The following is a 9,468-nucleotide window of genomic DNA, read 5'->3' on the forward strand; positions in this document are numbered from 1 at the left end:
TTTATAGTGCCAGCCCACTGAGGTACCATGCCGCATTTTATCATGAACACCCCACTCAGACACAGTATACTGACTCCGAGCCGAACAGTCCCTGTTTTAGTCCCTCAATGCCGAGCGCCAGGCAGGGTAACAACAAGTACCATCTTTTAACGTCTTTTGGTATGACGCAGCCGACATCGAACCCCCGACCTTCCGTTCTCCGGGCGGACGCTCTACCACTAGACCACGGAGGCGGTCTAACGTCACACTAAATTCATAATACACACATAGTATACGTCTTGAATATGGGCCGGTGTGTTTAAGGAAAATACATGTACTTGACATGTATAATGGCTACGCTTTTTTGGAAAGAATTGCAGCTGAATATAATCTCGGTCTCACTGGCACACTTGCACGTACAGACATAAATCACATTGGCTTGTAGCAGCCTAAAATCTCAGTTAAAACATCAGAGATTAATAACCGTGTGGTCAGTGTCTATTAAAGTGGCCCATGGAACGCGCCGAAATACGCGGGATAGAGTCGCGTCCCTTAGGCAAGCCAGGATCCGCGCTCCTGTTTGTGCATCTACGTCACTGTGGGTTTTCCTCCCCTAAACTGACACGCCCTGATGTAACATCACTTACTCAAGCATTCAACGGGAGACAAGTCATTTATTTCCCCTGCCTACGTCCAAGGCCTGTAACCGTGCTTGCAGTTGCAGCGCACATATTTTCGTTTCCAAGTCAGCATTCCTTGATGATTAAACAAGGCTTGAGTAAGATTACCCCCAGCTGAGGTAAGAGAAGGCTTGCGATCACAGTTGGACGCCCCTTTCGGGGTCCGGGGGGGGGCATGGGTTGGCCCTCCCTCTATGTAATGCTGCATTTACGTCGGCCGTTAAAGAGCATTTCTCGTCCCCGTATTCATTTATTCTTCTACATTGCAGCATGCGACATTGGACCCTCCCGAAAAATGTCCATCACCATCACTGACATCAACACCTCCATCGTCACTGACATCAACACCACCATCGTCACTGACATCACCACCACCATCGTCACAACCATCATCATCGCCGATATCATCACTGACATCATCACCATCACCATCATCATCATCATCATCATCATCATCATCATCACTACCACCATCCCTGACATCATCGCCACCATCGTCAAAGGCAACAGTCTTCAGAGGTGTGTAGGACTCGCTCTGAAGGTCTGGGTCGCCCCTCTATGCAACCTACCGTCTATGAAAATGCATGAATATTCACCACTGAAATATGTGTTGGATAAATGTATACGAGTGCAGCAGCACACTCAGTGTATATGGAACTGTACAAAACTGCATATCATTGACATTGGAATACATTGCTCGTAATATAAGCGCGCTGAGTTCAGTCGAGTTTCACGGTTGTAGTATATCACCAACATTACCGTAATATCTAGTAATAGTGCACGGTATGGGGTCCAACAGCTGCCCAACAGATGGTTATCCAATTAATGGTTAAACCCAGCTGATTTACATATCCAGTCATTACCTATGCGTGTGCACACATTCCCACGTGATCGGGCATGCAATTGACACCCAACATAGAAACAAGAGAACACCTGGGTTAATTTGTAACCTAATATAACATGACATATGGATGACGATCAAGTGACCTCATGTAATTAAATACATATATATAAATGTAGTTTATCAACCTTTCTCTCATCAGACTCCATGTGACACTGAAATTCTATGCGACACATTGCATCGATTAAACACAATCAGCATATATACTGATGTTTCATGAACATATTAAAACACCTATTATTGCCAAATGTCCTCGCTATTTAACATACGACATTGAGACAATTATATGAATAATCACTGAAAAATTGTTTTGTAATTTTGGAACAGAAATAAATATATTGAAAGGTCCATTTGTTCTAGGTACCTTGACATTTCAAGAAAATAAACATAATCAGAAACTCCATCCGAAATATTGCATGTTCACCTCTCTGTGCGCATGTCAGGAGCTTCATAGCTGCATGGTTGTTGCGTATTTTTGTTTCCATGGAAACTCATAAAGCGGACACCACTTGTCCATGTAGACTGAGCTAGAAGAGGCTCGCAACAATCTTTGGATGTGGTAACAGGTAGATTGAAGTGATTAGTCAGGCTCAGTGACGAAGCTGGTTGTGTGTCACCGTACACCGCAGGCGTCTAACGTCCCTCGTTATACCAACAAGGAGTTTAAGAAGCCACGATATATCTGGAATATCGGCGACTGCGACGTTAAACAACAAACAAGCAGACCACTTTGATGTGCATACTCATTAAAGTCAGATCCTTCACTACGATAAGACACATCGCGCAAAGATGTATTGTATCGGTGAAAAAGATCTTCCCATGGAAAAGCCAGCCTTACGTAAACTGCCGCGCAAAGAAAGTATACACCCATGTTTAATGGTGGGTAGAAATAAGAAACAAGACATGTTTTTTCGATGGGGATGTATTTGATACGGATATCATAGCTGTGTTTTGGACCTTAGGTTTGCAGTGTTCGACGACAGTTTTCAGCCGTTTTTGTTTTGGGTCAAATCTAATTTTCAAGTGTATACTTTCTTTTGCCCGGCAGTTTAGAGTTAAGAAAATCAATTTTCAAAAAGCACCTCAGAAACTTCAATAAAACTTGACTTGAATTAACTTGAAATACTTTATAATTTGCATTTGAAACAAAACTAGATGAAAAAACGTAAAGCATGGCTAGCTATAGCCTTGCTTAAAGTCTGTACTGAATGATAAGTCCATGGATGTATTTTTCTTATAATATGCAATCTAGATAATCTAGACCGTATGCCGGCCGTTTAAAGGGACAACCTGTCTTATTATTTATATCGTCTAGGAATTATTATTTAAACTAATAAACAAACATTTCCTTAAAGACTTGTGCAAGTCTAGCCCGATTTGTGCCTCCACAGATACCAGCGTTGGCATGGTCGGCCTCATTAACACTCTGACACGTCCTAATCCCTGTAAACTGTGTATCTTCGTATCTATGGCAATGAAAGGCGATAAGTGACGGGGTTACAAACACAGATAGCTGTGTCAGCTTAGGCTGATGTGCGAGGTAACTCGACACTTGAAGCGTTCAGTTGTCCAGTATCTTATGACATTCTTATCTCTGAGAAATGGACGGATCTTTATAATCTAACCATGAAAGGGTGAGATGCCGTCGTAAGAAACCTCGTGTACAAAGGTAGACTAATATGATAAGAAAAGACATCTTCATTCATGAGTGTCTGAAAATGGCTCCCCCAAATGTATGTCAATTTGAGGGTGATTCTCTCCTAAAGCTTGTCCATTTTTTAAGCCTTTAAACGTCGTTTGGTATGACACGGCCGAAAATTACTGATATCTTCAATTGTTTTAAAGCTATCTCGGAATAAGTTAGAGATAAATTGAACTGAATTTAAGATATCTTGAACTTTATCAAAGATATACTGAACCAAGTTAAAAACTTCACAATCCTAAAATATTAACATTTTGACCAGTTATCATTATGGGCCCTTATTGGGTATTTAAACAGTAATGGCCACGTATTGTCTTCAGATAACACCCGTCTTTGTGCAGGTGAATCGATCAAAATCATGTGCACAGCACTATAGTGGCAAAAGTGGTTTTTCACGTGCAACTGGTCACGTGGCCATAATACCGCAACTGTTTTCAGCCATACTTGTTAGCAGTCATTAACAAAAAAAAGAAAAACACAAGAAAACAAAAGTCTTTACGGCCATTTGTCATGCCACGCCTTTCAAATGTGCAACGTGAACGTGCCATCGGCATGTTGAAGTAGCTGAAGTCGCAAGGACGATGGGTTGTAGTTGACGGACTGTTTATGATTTACAGACGCGTCTACAGCAAACGAGTACCACCGCTGATCGCCCTCGGCCAGGTCGACCACGTGTGACGTCACATGCAGAGGATCGTCAGATTGTTTTACGTCACCTCCGTAACCGATTTTTGACGGCTACATCAACCAGAAATGAACTGTTTAGGGGTAGACTGAGTGCGCAAACTGTTCGAAACCGTCTGAGAACTGCTCACCTTCAAGCACGACGGCCATACTGCGGGCCGATTCTGACTCAATTACACAGACGTCAACGTCAGTTGTGGGCACAGCGACACTTAGGATGGACTCAGAGGAATTGGAATCAAGTCGTCTTCAGTGACAAATCCCGATTTAATCTTCGATTTGCTGATGGTAGGGCGAGGGTGTGGAGGCGCCGTCATGAACGTTACGCCCAGTGTTGTGTACAGGAAGTTGACAGATTTCGAGGCGGAAGTGTCATGGTGTGGGGTGCTTTCTGTGTCAATGCACGTTCCAGGCTTCTTGTCATCCGTGGCAACCTCAACGCTGCTGCTTACCGCGACCAGGTACTGGCACCAGAACTTCTGCCTTTTATGGCAGCACATGGATCCGGTTTGATCTTCCAACACGACAATGCTAAACCCCACACAGCAATTTTGACAAGGAATTTCCTTCAGAATGCGGGAGTCAACGTCATGGACTGGCAATCATGTGTTCACAAGCATCACAAGGTCCATGTGGAGGCGTTGTGTGGCAGTTGTCAACGCACATGGTGGCCATACACGCTACTGAACTTGTGTGCCATCAGATTCTCGTGCTTGGGACTTATGATTTAAACTGTTGATGTTATTACCGAATACCGTAGGTGCTTGGAACATATTATGGTTACCACCGTTAATTGAAATCCATCTTGGGACATTAATGATTAAAAATTACCTTCTCTGATACATTTGTCCGTTGTATATCATATATGGGATTACTTTTAAAAATGTGAAGTTTTTAATTTGACTCAGTATATCTTAAATGCAGTTGATTATAGATATCTGCAATGAAATTGTTGATATCACGAAATGGATTAAGGATATGATGAAGCATAGTGCTTATATCTTGAAAAAAATTGCTGATACTCAAATTATCTTATTTAATGATATCATAATGTGATTTAAATATATCCAAATTCATGTCTTTTTAATAATATCAGTAATTCAATTTCTGATATCCTACAGATATTCTCATATTATTTATTGATATCTTCAATTGTTGCCATTATAAACACTTCCGCTTATTTAGTGATATCTTCAAACGCTTAAGTCTGTTTAAACTAACACTTAGTCAATGAAATAAAAAAAAGATATTTGGTAAGTTTGATCGAGACTTACCTAGGCATTTAGTAAATAAAAATACCTAGAAAATATAAATTCCACAGTCATGGTGCAGGACTAAAGTCCGGTAAAGGGTATTCTATTCTATTCTATTCTATTCATGGCGGGCGTTGCCAACACATCTCTCCAGGTTCGTGACCGTATTCATGTCACAATGGGTGACATAAACTGAGGGCCCAAAGAAACGTTACCAACATTAACTGATTTGCCACTTTGAAACAAAGATGCCAACCTGTTCAAAAACAGTAACACATCTCACGAATACAGCCTTCATGTTATCCGTCGTTCTTTGCACGTGCTTTGCGGATTTTGGGAGATATTGGTGTTTTTCAGCAATTGTTTAAAACATTCTTTCCCAAATTATAAGTATAAGTATAAGGGTATAAGTTACGCACGGATCTGTTCCCTTATCATTGGTTGCGATGATTAACACCAACGAACATGCCAAGACTGACCGCTGTCCAGAGGGAGAGAGCCATAGGTATGCTGCAGATGGAAGCGACACAGAGAGAGGTTGCCATTAACATGAACTGCTCCAAGATGACCATTACCAGACTGGTCGCACGTCTCCGACAGACTGGCAGAACCGCAGACAGACGACGGAGTGGCAGACCAAAGGTCACGACCCCGCAGGACGACCGCTTTTTACGGGTACTTCATCTGAGAAACAGATTTCTTACTGTGACGTCATCAACTGCCAACAGCTTAGGACATCCGGTCAGCAGACAAACAGTGACCAGACGACTACGACAGTATACTCTCCGGGCTTATTGCCCTTTCAAGGGCATGACCTTGACCCGTCAACATCGACGTGCCAGATTGACGTGGTGCAGGCAAACTCAGCGATGGCAACAAAGGGAATGGAGGCGAGTGCTGTTTAGTGACGAGAGCAGGTTCCAACTCTTCAAACCTGATACGCGGACGCGAGTTTATCGACGACGTGGTGAACGTACGGCTCCTTGTTGTGTCAAGGAGGTGGAACCTTACGGGGGCGGAAGTGTGATGGTCTGGGGCGGCATTTGCGGGGACGAGAAGACGGAACTTGTCAGCATCGAAGGCAATCTGACAGCACAACGCTACATTGACAATATCTTACGGCCGGTGGTTCTTCCTTTCATCCAGCGTCAACAACGGACGGTGTTCCAACAAGATAACGCCACATACCGCATTCGACGTAATAAGCGCCCAGGGCGCTCTCAAAATTAGAAATAGGGGGCTCTTATTGGAATATTATTTTGGTGGAAAAAAGAAGAGTTGAAAGATAAATTTCGTGGTTTATGCTTACACACTGAAATGTTTATATGCGACAGACACATTTTTCCAGAATTTAATTGTCCATAATTAAGAATGCATATAACACACGAGTGCGTTTTATACGCGAATAAATACGTCTTGTGTACATTGATCAATCGGAAGGAGTGCTAATTGGGATTGTTCACTAGGCAATACTATTAGAAAATATCGCCGTGGGCGCTTATTAGAGCGGGGCGCTTATTACGTCGAATACGGTACCCATAAAACCCGTATTACTAGAGACTTCCTCAACGCCAACAACGTGACTGTCCTGCCGTGGTCAGCTCGATCACCAGATCTGTCACCCATAGAACATCTCTGGGACCAGCTGGGGCGTCGTCTTCGGAAACGTCAACATCCTCCCTTCACGAGACAAGCGTTGATCGTTGCCCTCCGTGAGGAATGGAATCAGATACCTGCAGTCGATGTGAGGACGCTTGTCTACTCAGTTCGACGCCGCATTCGAAGATGCATTGCCGCTCATGGTGGTCATATCCCGTATTGAACGGTCTGGGCCGTCGTCAACTTAAAGTTGTAATCAATGAATACTGGACGAATAACCCCTTGTCAAGAAATGTCCATGTTGGAGGTCAAGGTCTTTGTTGCTGAATTAGTAAATTCGCATTTTACTGTTCTGAATGATGAATTTCTACAATACAATTGTTATTGCTGCTTCAAATTGTGTTGGTCATATTTTATCCTATTAATATCGTTGGTAACGTTTCTTTTGGCCGTCAGTTTACTATGTGTGTTGACTGAAAGTGCCCATGTTTAGTCAGTTGAACAGCGCCTTCAGACGTATTTATCAAATTTACATCGTATATCGTTGGTTGGTTGATGGTTAGTTTACGTCTGCAAACTAATCTTGCGATCACTTTGGGAACCGGAATAATTCTTGCCGTCCTTTTTTCATGTTACTTGAATTATATCACAGATATCTACAATTGATATAAAGATATCTTCACAATTATTAATGATATCTTTAATTTGATTTTTCTTTATATCAGTAACGGTCTGGATTGATGATGTCTTGAATATAATTAAAATATGTCGAGATCAATTAAAGATGTCTTAAACGAGTTAATGATATCAGTAATGCATTTGTCGATATGTATAAAATAATTCACGATATCTTGAATTGAAATTAAGATATCTTGAATATATTTCTAATATGACTATGTACACTATGATGGTAATTGTTTTAATGATATATTCAATACATTTAGAGATATCACGAAATATATTTTTGATATCACAGTAACATATTTAGATATCAATAATTGTATTTTGAAATCATAAATTAATTAAAGATATCTTCAATTATTTATTCATATATGTAAAACAATATTGATATCTTTAAATATAATACCTACATTTTGAAAATAATTGAAGATATCAGCAATTTCCAAATACATGTAAAAACGGCTTGCCATACAGACGCTCTATCCAGAAGACCAAAGCGGTTTGGATGGAATATATAAACATGGAAAATATGACTTGCTCATCTTGAAATTTAAAAAAAGGCTCCTTAAAATCCCTAAAATGTGAGTGAGTGAGTGAGTGAGTGAGTGAGTGAGTGAGTGAGTGAGAGGTTATGAACTAGGCAAACCAGTGGTTGGTGGGAAAAGCAACTGTCCATCGGAACACCATGACGGTCAGTTAGAGACTGTTGTGAGCACCCGATCCTGACGATGGTGTGCTCTTTACAAGCAAGGGGTGCTCGATACACGTTCCGTCCCTGAATCCCTACGGGGCCTTTTTAACAGCAGCCACGTGCACATGGGCTAGCCATGGCTCCTCACATATATTGCCGCCTTGAAATCCCATGATGGTATTCAGCCCACAGGGAATCTGATCAGGGAGCTTACTGGAACATGTGGATGAAGGTAAACTCCAAGGCGCTTCGTAAGGGTTTTAGGAGTCATCATGGTGATTCGTGGTGTTCTTGACACATTTCTTGAAGGAACATTTCATTTTTGTTGGTATTCTTTCACTTCAGGTGAGGTTGGGTACAATGTGTGTGTGTGGTGTATGGTGTTAGGCCCACTGAGATATCATGCCGAAGTTTGACATGGATACCCGGCTCAGAATCTGAATTGTTCATTCCTCATTATGTTCTCAACTCACTCGTGAGAGATGCCTTCTGTATTGGCTATGTGGCGTTGTGGCAAGTCATGGATCATCCATAATCATATCATGTATTTTATCAACATTTTCCTTAGTGGTGGGGGGCACGGGTGGCCCAGTCGCTATTCGCTGTGCAGAGTTGCGTCCCTTGGGTACGCCAGGATACTATGATGGTTCGAATCCCGGTTCGCCATACCCGGTTCACCATACCCGTGCTCGTGGGCTTCACCGAAGTGGTAAACGCCTGAGTCCTGCATCACTTCAGGCTTTCCTCCCACATTAAGCTGAAACGTCGTGATATAACTGGAATACTGTTAAAAGCAGCAACTCACTCACTCCTTAGTGGTGACGGTTGAAGGTCTTCCTGACCTTGGATCAACCTTTGAAGCTTTCTTTTCCCGCCTTGAACACTCTTAGCAATGAAGTCTTTGAATGGCATTTAGAAGTGATACACATGAGGATGGTTATTTATGGATGTCAACTAATTATGTGGAACACCACGTTTCAGAGTATATGCTTATTCCTTCATTATGTGAATAATGCTATGAAGCAGTGAACATATACATATACTAGTATATATACACCTGTAAGAACATCAAAAGCAATAAGATAACAAGGTGGAAACTTAACGATGGCAAAGGAAGGAGCGTCATCCCTTAACGTTGACACCATGATTTGTCTGGATGTCTGTTGGAGTTTGCCCTTTCAGTTGGAGATGCTTGATGACAATCTGGTAGCCAGTGTTGTCCATGTTCATCAACAGAGAATACCTACTCACATTGATGCCTGGAGAACTATGCTGCCTGGCTGTGTATTTGGTTCAAA

This window comes from Haliotis rufescens, unplaced genomic scaffold, assembly GCF_023055435.1.
Source record: "Haliotis rufescens isolate VD_foot unplaced genomic scaffold, xgHalRufe1.0.p SCAF_4, whole genome shotgun sequence".
Taxonomy (NCBI): domain Eukaryota; kingdom Metazoa; phylum Mollusca; class Gastropoda; order Lepetellida; family Haliotidae; genus Haliotis; species Haliotis rufescens.